The sequence below is a fragment of the Crocodylus siamensis genome, chromosome 2 (genome assembly GCF_052110815.1).
Source record: "Crocodylus siamensis isolate JL-2025a chromosome 2, ASM5211081v1, whole genome shotgun sequence".
Taxonomy (NCBI): Eukaryota; Metazoa; Chordata; order Crocodylia; family Crocodylidae; genus Crocodylus; species Crocodylus siamensis.
Window position 1 is genome coordinate 151269409 of NC_143396.1, and position 17567 is coordinate 151286975.

The window sequence follows — 17567 nt, forward strand, 5'->3', positions numbered from 1 at the left end:
GACTAGCTCAGTGCCACACACCTGGCCCTAGGAACAGATGAGCTTGACACGGCTTACTTAAATCAAACAAGAAGGGGAAAGATTGGAGAACAGGTATTAAGGACAGTCTTTCAAAACAAAAGTATTATCCAGAATTGTGAGGTATTAATTCCTTATCGAATTGAAGCAGAAGATTAACTTTATTTGAATATACAATGCACTACTTATTAGTGAGTTTAGAGTAGGGAGAGGAAGTATTACTATCAGACTCCACAAAAGAAATTACAACTAATGTTGGTGAGAGAAATGACCATCAAATCTGAGTGATATAATACAAATCTTAAAATAAAACATTTTTTACTTTAGATGGACAACTTTAAATGCTAAACAAATCAAAATGAATAGCTGAATCCAAGACTGATTTCAGTATAAATTTCCATTGGGAGCTTTTGAGTTTTCTGACAAATGATTCATTGCTTTCCTCTTTGTGATTTGTTTTTAATACAGTAGGGAAAGAAGTAAAATCATAAAGGGCCACAATTGGTACTGCCTTAATGTAGCCCTCTGGCTAAAAATGTCTTACTGTTGAAATGAAATCCACCAGGTGTTTTTACTGTTAGCTCTCTCCTGAGAAAGTTTCCATTCAAAGTCATGATTCTCTTACTCTACAAAAAGTGGAAAAGCAAAAGTGTATGTCAGGACAGGACAAAGGGAGATCACAAGTCTACTCTTACACAATGTCCTAACAAAATGAGATACTTGTTCAACATATAGTAAAAAGCTCCAGGGGGCAACCAGTGAAAACTTAAACTCTGCATGCCAGATGCCATGAGTATATCTTTATTTATAGTGTTGATTTGTCTAAAAGCACTTGCCAGTCTACCTCAGTCTCTTCTCCTAATAAGGAAGAAAATAAAATACTCCATTCTTGGTAACAGTCCTTGGATGCTTCCTAAATCTCCCTTTTCAGTTCCAGTCCCTACAGAAAGTTCATATGTTCAGTACCAGACCCTCCCAGAGTGTAAAACAATGTAGCTCCATTCATTTATGCCAGGAGAATGTCTGGCTCTCTTGTTTTTGCTTTCTTTAGGCAGCTTCCTTTCCTTTTTTATGTCCTTGTGACAAAAATCTGACAGGCCATGCCGTAAGTGTTTCTGTCACAGCTTCAAACTTGCAACCTTTGCTCTGTCAACCTTTATGCTGTCAATCCCAGCCCCACTTAGGTAGCTGTAACATTAAGGGAAAAAAGTACAGATCTTCATATTGAGCTGTTTTCTTTCTTTCCTGGCTCCTGTATCAGGGTATCTCTAGCTCTTGAAGGTGAGTGGAAAGGTATGTGCCCCATTTCCCATCTGTCATGGCTGCCCTCTTTCTGTGTCCTAACCACTGAGCTGCTGCTCCATGTGCTGTGGCAATTAGGGAATGGATAAACTAGCTGTTTTTTGTCTCCCTCAGACAAAAAAACAAGACTACTTTATGTGGTAGGTATCATACTCCCAACTTTTAAAAAAATGAACAAGTCAGAGTAAGGCGTAACACAGTACTGTAAATATCTATGATATTCTAGTTGGCTACGGTGCTAGAATCTTGTTTGATCATGTATGAAGCAAACAATTTTTATTCGAACCAAAATTTATATTAAACTACCTTTTGTACTGTACACTTGGACTGTCTTCTAAAATAACTGATTGTGAAAAAAGAAATGAAACTCATACAGTTCCTATAAACTGAAGTCCAGAACTTAATAACTTACCTTCCTCAGCTTAAATTGGTTGGCTTTCTGTAAATGAGAATGACAGCTGGCATGATGCCCAGCTCCTTTTTTCTGAATTACACAGTTTAGCTTTCTGGCAGCTGCAAGTACATAGAAAGCTGTGAAGTGACATGTCTGTTTCTCATGCCTTTCCTGGTCTGTTTTTCATCAGTTAGAAAAATTTTAGTACTTGTGCTTCCACTAGACTGCAACTTATTGTAGCATTTCCTGTACTTTGTTCCTGTGTCAGACTTAGGCTCTACATTTGTTTGTTCTTTTCCGGTGCTGTGTTGACTATAACACTTGTGAGGCATTTCTCATTTGAGTTGGACTTTACAAACTAGCTTTATTTAGGTTGAGGGCAGATTTTTCTTCACTACTGCTTCAGATGCATTAGTCATTAAGGGGCTTTTCATGTTAAATTGAGCAAAATAAAGAGATTTTACTGAAAAAAATATCCCAAATATGCAGCATATTTATGAGATTTTCACCTAGAATGAAAGAATTTAACACTGTGAATGTAAATACCTTATAGTCTTACAGGTCCAATAAGTAAATTAAATGTATAGGAAAAGGCCAGACTTTTTTCTGAGAACTTGTACAGCTACCTTCTGTATATATATCCACAGATTAACCTTCAAGAAAAGCACCCTTACTATAGTATAGCTTCTCAGTCAAACTAAATTACTAATTCAACTAATTTCAGGCTATAATGTCCTTTTTCCCCTTTTTTTCCTAATTTTTCCTCTTTCAATACATTAGTTGCTCCCTATCTTATGGAGACTGTGCTGGCCAAGTAAGGTTCACAATTGTGCTGAAGACTAACCACTGTATTTTCCACATGAAAAACTAAGTGCTTTTATAATATTCTAATATTATAAAAGCATTAGTCTGTCTGTCCGTAACGCTTTATTCGCACTCTGGTTGTCTCAGCAGCCATCGGAGTGCTTTGCATGGACAGAGACATGTGGCGGAGTGCTGCCATGACAGCAGAGATAGAGAGGCCCGAGCGAGGAGCAGGGCCAGCAGCACTGCCCTCACCCCTCTCAGCCCTGCTCCTTGGGGACAGTGGGGACCGGAGCACCACCGTGACGGAGGGGACAGAGCAGGGTGGTCTTAACCCTCCCACCCCCCAGGCCTTCTCCTTGGCATCACCCTCCCCCCCACAGCAGAGCACTGCCATGACCATGGAGACTGAGGGGTTAGAGTGGGAGGAAAAGGCCAGCAGTGCTGCCCTTGCTCCCAAACAGCTGGCAGGGAGGGGGGAGGGAGCGAAGGGGGTGTTACCGGTGGCTGTTTGCAGCTGCCTGCTGCATTCAAACTCCTCTCCACTCCACTCCCCACCCCCTCGTCCTGGGAGGCAGGGGGTGGGGGGGCACACAGGCCCACACCCAAAGCACTGGGGGGGGGAGGGGGGGGACCCAGACCTGAGATAACAGGTGGGGGAGAGGGGGAGGAGAATGGAAATAAGCCTGAGCCTGAAGTGGTAGGCAGGGAAGGGAGGGAGTAGGTCTGGACCCAAGGTGGTGGGGTGGGAAGCCAGATCCCAACCCAAGGCGGTGGGGGGGTGAAGGGAGCAATGCAGGCCTCTGTCCCTGCCCCACTTCTACAACATGCTTGACAGGCAGTTTGCTAGTATATAGATATGTGTGTATAATTTTCTGCCTCAGAAATATTACTTAGATTGTATAAATATAATTTTCTTGTTCATCCACATTTTTTCAGAATTTTTAATTGAATTTTTATAATGGTGTATGTTTTTGTTTCATGCATGAAAGGTATAAAATACCATTGGCTTGGCTCCTCAGTGAATATTTTGTTGTCACCTGAAGTTAAATGAATAATCTTTTCCTCAGGTGCAAATATTCTTATCAGATTAATTCTGGCAACATTGTTTCTATGGTGAAGAGACTGTTGTGTACTTAATTCATTTTTCCCTTATTATGTTTACATCTAGAACTATCTAGTGTAGATTGAAAATATAGGTAGAGCATATAGACATCTTTTCTGATAACAGTGAGTGAACCAGTTATTTAGCTAGTCTACTCAAAGAGTTTATTCAAGAAGATAATCTCAGTGGGCACATCTACACATGCAATTAGCATGTGGCAGTAAACTCCAGTGTTGTTCATGCTGGAGTTTATTGCTCCCAGGCACAGCATTTTTGTGTGTGGTCCGTACTGTAGCATGTTGAGCCGGGCAAAGCAGCCCTGGTTGACAGGAGGTCCTGGGGTCAGCTTGCCAACCTGGGGCTGCCCCACCCTGGCTCAGTGTGCCCCCAAGGGGCTGGCTGGGACCCAAGGATGCTCCAGTGTAGGGCTAGCCAGCAGGCAGCCCCCACACTGCAGCACCTTCATGCCCAAGCCAGCCCCATCACCGTGTACGCCGGGGCAGGCAATTATTTTGGGCAGAGGGCTGCTTACTGAGTTTTGGCAAGCCATTGGGGGCCGCATGACAGGGAGTTGGGGCAGATTAATGTTAATTTTCTAAATTGTTTAGGGGCCCTGCGGGCTGCATAGAATGGCCTGGCGGGCTGCATCCGGCCTGCAGGTCGCATTTTGCTCACCCCTGGTCTACATGTATATTTCATCACCTGTAACTACTCTGCTGTAGTACTTGTGTTGAGCAGTACTATCCTACAGTGGATAGTACTGCACATGTAGATGATGATGCTTTGCTGTGGAGCTAGTCAGCTCTGCAGTAAAGTATCTCATGTAGATGAGCCCAGTATTTACTTTTTTAAAGAAAGCCTTGAAGTGTCTTTCTTAACTTTCTCTCTTCCTTTGATTCTTCCATCCTTCTCCCTTGAAAATTTGTTTTTGTCTGTTTTTAAACCAAGCTGAAATAATAAAGTTATTTTATTTTCTCAAATGCATTTTGATCCCTTGTTGTTTTAGAATAATTCCAAAAGTGGAAATGGTAGATATAAATTGCTTCTCAGCCTGTCCATCCTCTTAAGCCTTGGGATTCTTCTCAGACCTCAGATATTTTATGGAAACAGTGTTACCTTAGAGCCAAAGTTGGGGAAAGAAAAACAAATACAAGTACCAAAATACAAACAGCCACACCCTGTTTGGAAGATGGAACAATATATGTTCCAACATAACTCCTGCTTGCAAGCAGTTAAGATACTGCGCATTTCAGTTCTTAAAAATTTTTCAGGCTATTAATGTACTTTTGAACACTGTGTACCACAATGTTCTTTTTCTTTGAATAATATATTCATGTGGATAATTCAGATTTCAGCTCTTCAAAATATCAGCTTGGGCTTGCAAAACAAACAGCAAAAACCTTTTTTTCTAAGACTATTTTGAAGGTTGTCAGTGATTTTTATGCCTTTTGAAGAGAGGTGTCATAATAAGTTTTCAGTTCAGTTTCTAATTTTACTATCTACTGAATAGTAGATATTGGGAAACCTAACGTGTAAGGAGTCATTAAGATGACTGAAGCAGAGTAAAGGCCTAGTACTATAACCTGGGTTTTTTACTTTATATACACCAGTCTTGGAACAGAAGTGGTTTCAAATAACACGTAGGCAATCACCTTATTCAGAACTCTTAGCCAAACATGAATTTTGGATGACCAACTCTTGCTTTCTCATTACTCTAAATAGTATCAGCCTTTACAGCAGACTCTTTTGTTATCTTGACATAGTTCTCCAGATAATTTGCCTTAGCAAACAAGTAACAAAGTATTCAATCTAAAATTAAAAGCATGAACATACAGTGAGAAAACTTGGAGGACTTGTGAAAAAGTGCTATCTGGCACCCTCTGCTGTAGTACCTCCTTTGGCAGGCGATGTCACAAAAAATAGGGCAATCTGAAATGAACATGAAAGTGAACATATTTTCATTTGCTAAACAGAAAGTATTTCATGGCCTTTGAATTATCATCTATGCTGAGGTTTGAAGAGACCCAGAGGAGGGAATTTTTTGTCACATTAAAGAGAGCCCCTTCTCTTCTTCATCTGCTCCTGTAGTTAAATAAATTTGTGCTTTTAAGTCTTTTTTTTCCCCCTGATTCTTTATGGTACAGCAAAAATATAAACCACTTTTTTGTACGTTGCATTCCATATGTTGGGTTTTGTTTCTCTTCCCACTTTCAGAAGACCACTTCTAGGTAAGTGGACAGCATGAATAGTAATTTCTTACAGGGTGTAATCATCAGTACTGTAGCAAAGGGGAGGCGAGTGGGGTGACCACCCCAGGTGCCGAAGTGAAGAGATGTCAATAGGCACTGCCCAGGTGAGGTGGGGTGCGGAGTGGGGTTGCAGGAATTGGGGGAGGACAGCTCCTGCCACTATGTGCACTCCCGGGCAAGCATAGGGGGCCAGCGTGTGCACCTGGAATCTGTGTATGGGGTAAGGGTGGGCTGCTGCTGCAGGCTTGCCCTGGACACCAAACTTCCTTGCTACAGTATTGGTTATGATTCCAGCTGCAGCTTTCTCCCATTTTGCCCTGATGAAAACTGGTATTTCTGTAACTGCAAATCTGAAGGGGTGGGGATTGGTTTTGTAGGTTTTTTTTGTGGAGGGGGTGTGTTGTTTTTGGTTTTTTTACGTTTTGGGACTTTGCCCTTTGTGAAGTTTGCACAGTGGTCATATCATCAGTATAGAACATTCTGTTCCCCGTTCTGGGATGCATCTGCATCTGATCTGGGAATGTGTACAGAATGTGATCTATACCATGCTGGTATCTAGGTTCCAAAGTCTGCATAGTTGCAGTCCCTGTGCAATGAGACCTCTGCATTTTTTTAATGTTAGTGGTTATCTCTCTCTTCCCTGTTTAGTAAAGCAAAGAAGTTGGTTCCTAAATATATTTATTGCCAAATATACTTCATATAAAATCTGGGTAGCATTTATTATTTTCTTATTTGAAAATAGATTCCTTCTCACAATTATAAAAGATTAAAACTAAAATTGAAGTCAGGAATTGTCTACTTAAAAACATAAGAATTTTGCTTGCAGAATTAAATATCTAAAAAAATGCAACTTTCAGGTTTTTCCCACAAATATTTTAGTACTATCTGTTGTAGATGGAGGTCATTTTCCTGTGTAAAATGCATTTAGTATGAGACCTTGTGCCAAGCAGATACAGCATTTTTCACTTTACAAATTTATTTTTAAAACGCATGGGTTTGGCAGAAGCTTTAAATATATCACTTGGCTCTTCAAAAGAAAAAGTAGTACTCTAATCTATTTCATTAGAGGCTTAGAAATGAATCTTATAAAGAAGAGCTGTAATTTAATACTGGACAGTATGTTAGTGACATTGATGCCCATCTTGCTGGGGTCATCTGATCCCAGCAGTCTTTTCTGCCCAAGTGCAGGGGGGGCTGGACCCGATGATCTGTAAGATCCCTTCCAGACCCTAACAACAATGAAACTATGAGCTTAGAGTGCCAACATGCTAAATAACCTATGTTCACCCTCCCCATAGTACATATAAAGTTAAGTCTTTCTTTTGACAGATAGTACAGAAGTTTAGAACTCATTTTCTATGTATGTGTATATCAGCTGTGAAGGGTCTCCTTTTGCATTCAGTTCAACTTACTTTTCCAATTTTTTTGCTGCTTGTTTTGTTTTCAAATATAACTTTGTTCTTGCAAATAACTAATAGCATGGAGAGAATCTCCTTTGCTTATGAAACAGTTACAGCATGGGAAACAAGTGGAAACTTTTCTGCATTTATACTGGTTGACCTGCCCCCATCACTTGTCACTCCACTAATGTTGGTATCATTTGTCAGTTAGACCAGCAGTGATTGTGTATTTACTTGCAGGCCTTTGACTGAGTAGCAGTGAGCTAAGAACAGATCCCAGTGAGATCCAGCAAACATGGTTGACTATTTCCGATTTTAGTTGTTTTTTATAATGTATCAATTAACCAAGTATTAATCTATGTAACATGAGGCAAAATGATTTTTGTACAATACTTTTATCAGCATATCATGAATAACAAACTCAGATGCCTAATAAAAATCAAAGTGTATTATGTCAGCACAGTTACTCCTATCGACCAGACGTCTAATATTTTGTGGAAAGAAAATGTATATAGCTTGTTTTGCAAGACAGTTTTCATAAGACAGTGCTGATTTGATATTGGCATTAGGTTGCTGCCTTGTAATTTAAATGCTACTGTCACACATTAGTCAGCATTTTGCTTACGATCAGTTAGCTTCGTAGTTCTTATGGTCAGAAGGGCCCTAAACAGATCATCATGTCCAACCCCCTACTCCAGGCAGGAAAGAGTGCCAGGTTCATAACACATGAGCGAAATATCTGTCCAGCCTCCTCTTGAAGACCCCCAAGGTAGGACAGAGCTCCCTTGGGAGTCCATTCCAGAGCCTGGCAGCCCGAACTGTAAAGTAGTGTCTCCTGATGTCTTAGTTAGGCTCAAAGCAGGTAGGGTACATAGGACTTTGTGAATTATGAACACACAAAAGTTTAATTCCAGCAACATGCACAGAATCCAACTGTTGGCCGGTAGTTAGGTTTACTGTTACTTTTCCCCTACCCCCCAAATCCCTTAGGAGTTCACCAGTATTCCAAGATTTGCCAGCCAACAACAATCGGGCAAATAACTTCTGAGTCTTTTTTAATGATCTTGGGTGTAAGTTACCTAGTTTTGCAGATATTATAATACTTTAATAGTTCCTACATATTGGTGAAGTAGAAAATATTTCATCACCACTTTATTTATCCTACTTCTTCTAGAACACAATCCATACACATTTGAGGGAGCTAGTGTTTTAATTCCAACTATAAATGTTTTTAGGACTATTTTATTTATGCATAGCAACTAAAATTAAATCATAATTAGATGTACCTTATCAGCAATCAGTTTAATAATAACTTTATCCATAAGAATGGGATATTTAATAAAATTTGCCTAGCTTAGCTGCAATATATATTTAGTTGCATTATTATATTATGCATTTCATTAGAAAATAGTCAATTTCTAGGGACTAGAAGTTATTTCTGCATGCATTTCATCTTTCTGTTATAGAGGCACTACACAGAACTGGACAGAGGCTGCCAATATACCTAACAGGGCATCAAACAACTGTCCTAACAAAACAGCTTTCACTTGCTGTTTCCCTGGATTTTAGTTTGGAAATGCAAGCTTTTTCATCATATAGCTTTATTTGCCATATCACTCTGCTCACATATTAAACTATTTGGTTAGTGGCAGATTTGATTAGACAGGAAGTTAGCCATGCTAACCTGAAGTCAGTTAGAAAGCAGGGCAGAGTTGCACCTTATAGACTAAGTAAATCTGAGATGCATAGGTTTTTTCATAAGCAACAGCTTACTTCATCAGATGGTGTGAAGGGACTAGTTTTGTTTATAATGATGGCTTCTTTTGAGGAGTTATTTATTTTTCCTTTTGTGCTGCCTGCACCAGTGTTTGTTTTTTTACCACAACATTGTGGCACCCCAGGATGCTATGAGATCCTTTGAAGGGTACTACAAGGTGTGAAAAAATAACCAAAGCGTGAGGAGGTAAGTGCAGACTCAAGCTCATCCCTGCCTGGGCCCCTCCCTCATTCCTTCTACAGGGGAGGCAAGCACTTTTAATAAATAGTATTTTTTGGCTTTTCTTCAAATGAAGTGCTGCTCAGTTAACAAAAGTGATGGAGGGCTACCATAAGTCTAAGAACATAAGTCCCAACTTTTGTTTTTACTTGATGCATTTTCTTTCTTGAGTTCCTGTGCTGAGCCCTGCACATGCTAAGAGCCCTGCACCTGAGAACCACTGCCCCATACAAATAATGCTACTGCAATCTACAGTGTATAAAAAAAAGTTCTCCCCTTCCCCTCCTTCCACCATCTATCACCCTTCCAGGTCAGCATTTGCAAAGTGTTTACTGTGGCAAACTTTTTCTAGTGTCTGAACAAATTATACTTAGATGTGGTTTCAGTCAGTCTCTGAAGCTATTCAGTTGCCACTGAAATGTTAGCTTCAGAACTGAAAAGAAGCATCTGTGCTTCCTTTTGAAGTCATTTGTGGGAGAAGCGATAAGATTGTAGATTCAGTGAGCTCAGTCATTTATATATAGAACTTGCTCATAATGTTACAAAGAAATGCTCATGCCTGATGCAGCCTCAGGACAGATGAGTTGCTTTGAATATTGCCATTTATATGTAAAGTGTTCAGCCACAGTATTTATTTTCTTGTGTCCAGTTTGTAATAATTTTGTTTTGAATGCTTGCACCTATAGAGTTGACTAGTTTTTAAAGAAGAATTCAGGATGAACATGATCTTTTTGCTTCTGTTTCCCTTGAAGAAGACAGTTTTTCCCAAATTGAAGAGGAATGTGCCACGAACAGTCCGCCCCAACATAGCATTAAGCAGTACCCACTGTGATTTTTATGTTTTAGACTGAGGGTAGAAGCTTCATGACTTCAGTAACCTCAGTGTGCCAGAAGACTACATCTCAACTTTCCTAAAAAGTCTAAAGGACCAAAGTGAAGTTTTCTTAGTTTTGGACTTGGTGCATAGTTCTCTTGTAAAACTTAAGCCTGTGTTATTGTTTAAAACTAATTGTTGCTACTGATAAACATGCAAAACAAAGTTACAGTGAAATAATAATAAGTAACTAGATAGTTATGTGAACCTAGTGTTAGGAAAAGTGTCAGTGTTGCTAATGAAGACTGAAACCCTCGGTCCACAGGTTGTGGCCAGCATAGCAAATAACTCAGAGAATAAACTTATGCCTCTTCAGTTATTTTCACGAAGTATGCATAATGGATGTGACAGGTCTAGTGAAGGATACTCTTTTGATGTGGACTGTTAGCATCTGGATTGAGACTTTGAACTAAATTATGATAAGCAACCAAGCCAACATGGATCACAAATTAATTTTGTCCCTTTGATCAGGGGTCAGCTTTGAGCAGCTGTCCTTGTATGGAAAACATGGGGTGCTTATACACGTCTTCTGATTCATTCTAGTTGATTAATCGAGCCTGCTCTGATGTATTCCAAGTCTGCTGAAGCTTTCTACTTAAGACTTCTATTAGAATTTAGTGTTCTAATTAGAATGCTCCAGCTGCAGTGTTATGTGTATTCATCATCCTGTGTTTCAAAATGGCAGTGGAGACACATTAACTAAAACTCATTGAATGAGCTTTAGTTAAAATGCCCCCATGGCCATTTTAAAATGTGGGATACTGAATACGCTTGACCCTGCATAGTTTTAATTAGAGCGGCTCTTGTAAAGTGCTCTTATACTATGTTTTTGCATTTTTAATGCACAATTTAATGCCCATTTGCAGTTTTAATGCATTTATTTTAAAGCACATGCAAGCACTGTAGAGTTCAGTTTGGATACTCTTTCTTCCTGTGATGTGACTACATCAATATACTTTTCCCAGTATGGGTACCTTGAAGAAAGAATATTGGCCTGTGCTGGAAGTAATGCTGTTTGCAGTAATGGTCTTTTATACAGAATTGCCTAGCACTGTGAGGAAGTCTCCTAACCAGTACAATAACCCTTGATACAATACTGGTCTCAGTTTGTTCTATGAATGAATTATATTTTACAGTAATGTTTACAGATGTTCAGAATTACACAGGTAGAGGATCATAGTTTCATAGTTGCTAGGGTCAGAAAGGACCTGAGCAATTCATCAAGTCCGATCCCCTGCCATGGGCAGGAAAGAATGCTGGGGTCAAATGACCCCAGCTAGGTGATTATCTAGCCTCCTTTTGATGAACCCCAGGATAGGAGCGAGCACCACTTCCCTTGGAAGTTGGTTCCAGATCGTAGCCACCCTAACTGTGAAGTAGTGCCTCCTGATATCCAGCCTGAATCTACTCTCAGTCAACTTATGGCCGTTACTCCTTGTTACTTCTGGTAGTGCTCGGGGGAACAGGGACTCTCCCACTGCCTTCTGGTCCCCCTTGGCCAGTTTATAGATGGCCACCAGATCCCCTCTCAGCCTTCTCTTGTGGAGGCTGAACAGGTTCAGGTCCCGTAGCCTCTCCTCATAGGGCCTGCCTTGCTGCCCCCTGATCATTCAAGTGGCCCTCCTCTGGACCCTCTCCATGTTGTCCACATCCCTCCTGAAGTGCAGCACCCAGAACTGGACGCAGTACTCCAACTGCGGCCTGACCAATGTCACATAGAGGGGGAGGATCACCTCCTTGGACCTGCTTGTGATGCATCTGTGGATGCATGACAAGGCCTTCCTGACCGCATCCTCACATTGGTGGCCCATGTTCATCTTGGAATCGATAATAACGCCAAGATCCTCTTCTGCCTCTGCTGACGAGAAGGGAGTTCCCCAGCCTGTAGGTATGGTGCTGGGTCTTCCTCCCCAGTTGCAGCACCTTGCACTTGTCAGTGTTGAAACCCATCCTGTTCTCATCCACCCACCCATGTAACCTGTCCAGATCTAGTTGCAGCCTGTCCCCCTCTTCTAGCATGCCCACTTCTTCCCACATCTTAGTGTCATCTGCTAATTTGAACAAGGTGCTTTTTACCCTCTTGTCCAAGTCGCTGATGAAGATGTTGAACGGTGTAGGCCCGAGCCCTGGGGAACCCCACTGCCCACATCCCTCCAGGTCTAAAATGACCCATCCACCACCACTGTCTGGGTACGGCCCTCCAGCCAATTTGCGACCCATGTGACTGTGTAGGCATCGACACCTCAGTTGCCTAATTTTTTAATGAGAATGGAGTGAGAGACCATGTTGAGGGCCTTCCTAAAGTCCAGAAAGACCATGTCCACCCCGATCAGATCCAGTTCTAATGAAAACCAAGTGCAAAATTTCTTCTGACTCTAGCAAAACCAAGATTCGAACCCTAGTTTGGCTGTGGTTGTTCCGTCATAAAAATAAAATGAAAAATGGTAAATGTAAAACATGAACACGTTGAATTAATTCCTATAATAGAATCAAGAAGAGAATGGGGACTCACTGTAAACACTCTTTTCTGAGCAAAGTCAGCACTTCAGCATTCCTTTCCTAGCTGCCATACAGTAAAGCTCTTACTTTTCCAACACTGAAGTGCATCTCAGATACTTATTTTGATATGCTGCCCTTTGTCATGGATAGGCATTCAAGTGCCATAGTGTATGTGGAAGAAACCAAACTTCGTGTTGTGGTTGTATCAGAACTGACAGAGCCAGCTTTTTTTTATTTAGGGCTATACTGTGATCACAGGGAGGATTTCATATTGCAAGGGAAATCACTCACTTGTCTGTTTCAAAGGAATCCTCCTCCTCTCAGTTTCAAGCATTTTTATACATGCTTGACAGATAAAGAGAGAAAAAAAATACAACCTTGGAGAAACTAAAACAAGTTTACCTAATTGGACATTTGTGCACAGGATAATAAGACATGCAGGATTTCTTATCTCAAAACGTGTAACTGAAATGAGCAATATCAGCACTTCTGGTCTCTGTCTGTTTTTCTAGTTAAGTAGGCCAGAAGCCCAACTAAATTTACTCCAACATGGAGAAAATATGGAAAACTTGTACATATTTTGGAGTATGTTTAGAGAGGTACAGGTCATACTGACACCACTTTGAGACTGAAGAGAAGCTGAACTCTTGGGGTGCCTATACGTGTACTTGGGGGTGGGGCATTTTAATTAGTGGTTTCTGGAGAGCCACCATACTTAAACACAATAGTATTGCATGTATTAAGCCCCCATGCATTTAAAAATGACTGTCAGGCACTTTAACTAAAACTCATTCAACAAGCTTTTTTTAAAAACCATGGGGCTTACGCACATGATGCTGCGATAAAGCTAAAGTGTTGTAATTGGAACACATCACAGTATGGACACCCTTGCAGACCAGTTCACTTTCCCTAAACACTGAAGTACCACCTCCTCATGGAAGGCCCAGCATCTAATTGCTCCTGATGGCTTAAGTCTCTCTAACCTATCTGGTGCCTTTTAGGAGGAATGTGACATACATAAAAAAGAAAATAACTTAATATCAAGGAAGGCAAGCATTTGTCCCCCTGCTCCCCCTCAAGCCACATAACATTTTCCCACCGATAATTGGACATTTCAGCCCATTTGTCAGTTCCTAAGACATGCTGAGGAGAAAGAAGCAGCTTTTCAAGGATGTTTTTGCTAAATGTATTGCAGGTAGACAAAAGGTGCATCTTGGTGTCAGTTAATTATAAACAAGGAATGGCAATCCCTGCCTTTTTGTAGTCCCCATGTGTACCTGGGGTATCCAATGTAGAATGTTGTAAAGGCCAGAGAAAGAAGCAGACCTAGATGATGGCTATTTCTATGGATCATCCCTTACTCTCAACAGAACACTCCTAAACAATGAGGGATACTGTATCTCTTAAAAACATGCGTTGTTGTTGGTCTCCTTTTCATCTCATCTTCCTCCATGTGGCAGTGCACCTTCAGATGCTTGCCACTTTTTAAGGGCGGCGTCAGGCAGCCAGCAGGTGCCTGATGGTGGCAGCCATTTTGAGAACCAGGTATATAAAGGCTGCAACATTGCCAGGCGAGCTGCAGCATTCCTCCTTCAGAATTTAGAAATATTGTGAAATATAAAGTTAATCAGGGAATCTTTGTATCCTTCTGCATTCTACTTGATTAATATTACTGACATGTTCTCTAAAGATACAGAGAAACATTTTAAAATACAATTTCTGTGGAGACCTTTCTTCCCATTCTAATTTAAAAATAGCTAGCATGTTGAATTACTTTAAGGACTTAAAGTTCATAAAAATACCTTTTTTTACATTTCCCCTTACGTTAGATCTATTTTAGCATATAGGACATATTAATCCACTTCAAGTGCTGAAGACTGCTTAAATGTTTTGCTAAATCAGGGCTTTTGTGCATAGGCAATTTCTCAATTGCTGTGCAATCACTGTAAATTGAACAATAATTTTTATGAAGGAGAAGTTTTTAAGCACTTTCTTTTCAATCTCTTCCATTTCCTGCTAGCCCCAACCACTTGTTTCCTTGTTCTAGAAATTGTAGTTAGGTCTTTTGCATGGCAGTACTGAGCATTTAAACTGTCCCCATAAAAACTCCTTTCTAGTTTTCTGTATTTTGGAACACTGTTATCATTGTTGTCCAATTCAGGGGTCAGCGACATGTGACCCATGGGCCAGATCTATCCATTGGGTCCAGCCTGCTGAACTCGGGTCTTGGCAGCATTCAGCAATGAAGAATAGCCAGATGGAGAATATCTTGTAGCTGGGTAGACATGCATCAGGGAGTTTTTCTGTGCTGCTGCATCATCCTAAGGTGGTGATGAGAAGCAGCAGCAGGAAGAAGTAGTGGCAGCAATAGTTGCCAGGTCCTAGCACCAAATTTGTCTATAACCTGAGCCCAGCCATTTTGACTCACTGTTGCAAAATGTGACCAACCACTGATCCATCCTGTTTTGGTCTGTTACCCATGCATTGTTTTTTTACCCTATTCTATGTATAGGCCTTCATTATCCCTGTATTCATGATTAACTTTTTCCTTATAACACCTTCAACATCTGATCATTTTCAGACTAGATTGCAGAAGCTGTCACTCAGGCTCTACTTTTTTCCTTTAGGCTTGTCCTCGAAGGCTTTCCAAAACTGTATTTTTCGCTCACTATTCCAGCTTGCCCAACTAGATAGACCCCTTTGAGTCTCTTGGAGAGTTTCCCCTTCTTTGGTTAATTTGACAAAGCTTTTGTCCTTTTATAGCATGTCTTGCATTAATCATATGTTATGAATCAAATCTATTATTTTTTTGACTTGATGACACCAGCTTCATTTAGCCAGAAGTGCTAGCCTTTCTTTAAATCTTGCAAAAATGTCCCTTGAGTGGTTTTTTCCCCACTACACATGCTGCTTTTCCCACAACCCACCTCACAGAATTGTTAAAATCCTTTCCTTCTTATCTTCCATTTGTCTGCTTTTTAAGACTAGCTTCTACTGCAAAGTTTACAGGTACTTCTGTTTGGTAACTGTGTAGGCAGATGATAGGCTACATTCAGCCCATGCAGAAACTCAGGCCTACTCATTCCATTTCTGTCACTTCTCTGCCCATGTGTTTCTCATCCATCTTGTTGCATCTTATACTGTAATTTCCTAAATAATATGTTCTTTGGAGCAAGAACTTTCTTTCCTGCATGTTTCTACGTTCTGGTTTATGTTGGGAAACTAGAAATGAAGTAACTGTTTGTATCTGTAAGTAATGAGCCTGAATTTCTTTTCTTTTTTTAAATTTTTTTTTACCAGCATTTTAGTGTGAAATTCCGTCAGATGAGTTTCTAAATGCTTTTATATTTGTTATGGTATCACTCTGGTCACGTTGCCTAATTGTCACACCTGGTTCTTTTTGATACACGATTCATAGAATCATAGAAGTAGGGTCGGAAGGGACCTTATAGATCTTCAAGTCTGACCCCCTGCCGGGGGGGGAGGGGGGTCTCCCCTGCTTTCTCTATAGGGAGCCCTGCTCATGCCCCCCCACACACAGCCACCCTCCCCTTCCACATACCTCACCTCCCCTCACAAGTCCCATAGCCACTCACATACCCCCATATCCACCCACCCACATCCTCTCCTCAGTTCTCCCACTCGTCTTTCAGTTCACTAACTGGTAAGAATAAATGGAAAGATAAAAGTAGAAGGGGCCTCCTAGTGTTATCAAATCTGTTCTCTTACAATCATGTAGTAGATAAGTCCAGAAGAAGTTACAAGAATATCGGTTTTGGCCCTGCCCACACCAAAAACCATTCCTATCGCCCAGTGATCACCTCAGCCTGTCAGAGGTTCTGTGACTGGGAGTGGCAGGATGCTGAGCCACACCCCCTGCCACCCGGGCTGGGCTAGGTGAGCGGAGTCAGAGCCTGGGCAGCTTGTCCAGCGGGGCAAGGGCCAGGGTGGGGTGGGGTGGCATGGAGGCAGTAACTCCTGAGGTGACTTTTACTTACAAAAAGTGATCTTCAACATAAAAAGGTTGGAGACCACTGCTATAGCATATAGTATATCACCCCATACCCTTTAATACACTTAAGCTCTTAGATCAGGGCTGGGCAATTATTTCAGCTCAAGGGCTGCTTAATGAATTTTGGTGAGCTGTCAAGGGCCACAAGGGTAGCCCCGCCCCTTGACAAGTGCCCTGCTCTTGCTTGCCATCTTGGGATCGAAAGTCCCATGCCCTAACCCCTGACATTTGCCACCTGAAGTCCCTCCCCTTGTTCCCAGAAGTAGTCCTTTCAGGAAGGGGTTTTGCTATCTTCGAACTGAGGGGAAAAAAGCCCGACAAATTTATATATTAAAAATCAAATATCTACAACAACATATTTTAATTTTATTTAAAAAAATATTTCTGTTCTGATTTGTGTGTGTTTGCATTGTGTATATAGTGATGATTGTCCAAAATGAAGTCTTACCCTTGTATATTGCAGGGGATGGGGGAGCATGGGGTTTGTGGGAAGCTGTGGGGGTGTGTGTGTGTATGTGGGGTGTTGGGGAGGGTATGGGGGCATGTGTGGATGTGGGTGGGTGGATATGAGGGTTTATGGGGGTATGTGAGTAGCTATGGGACTTGTGGAGGGCTGTGAGATATGTAGAGGGGGAAGGTGGCTCTGTGTGTGTGTGTGTGTGTGTGTGTGTGTGTGTGTGTATGGCCATAAGCAGGGCTCCCTATAGAGGCTGGGTGTGTGTGTGTGGGGGGGTGTTGTGGGACAGTAGTAGGAAGGATATGGGTAGGTGCAGTGTTTGTGGAGTGTATGATTGTGGTTGTGGTTGTTTTGAGGGTTTGAGGCCATGGTGGAGTGTGCATTGGAGCCCCCATGCGTGTGTCCAGCTGAGCTGGTCAGCACTTGCCCCACAACAGTCTGGAGCCCATGTGCCCCC

The 17567-nt window shown here is 41.4% G+C and overlaps 1 protein-coding gene across 14 annotated transcripts in view; it reads left to right on the forward strand.

The window, feature by feature from the left end:
- PDLIM5 (PDZ and LIM domain 5) overlaps positions 1–17567 on the forward strand; it is a 190460-nt gene that overhangs the window by 23462 nt on the left and 149431 nt on the right. The window lies entirely within an intron of this gene.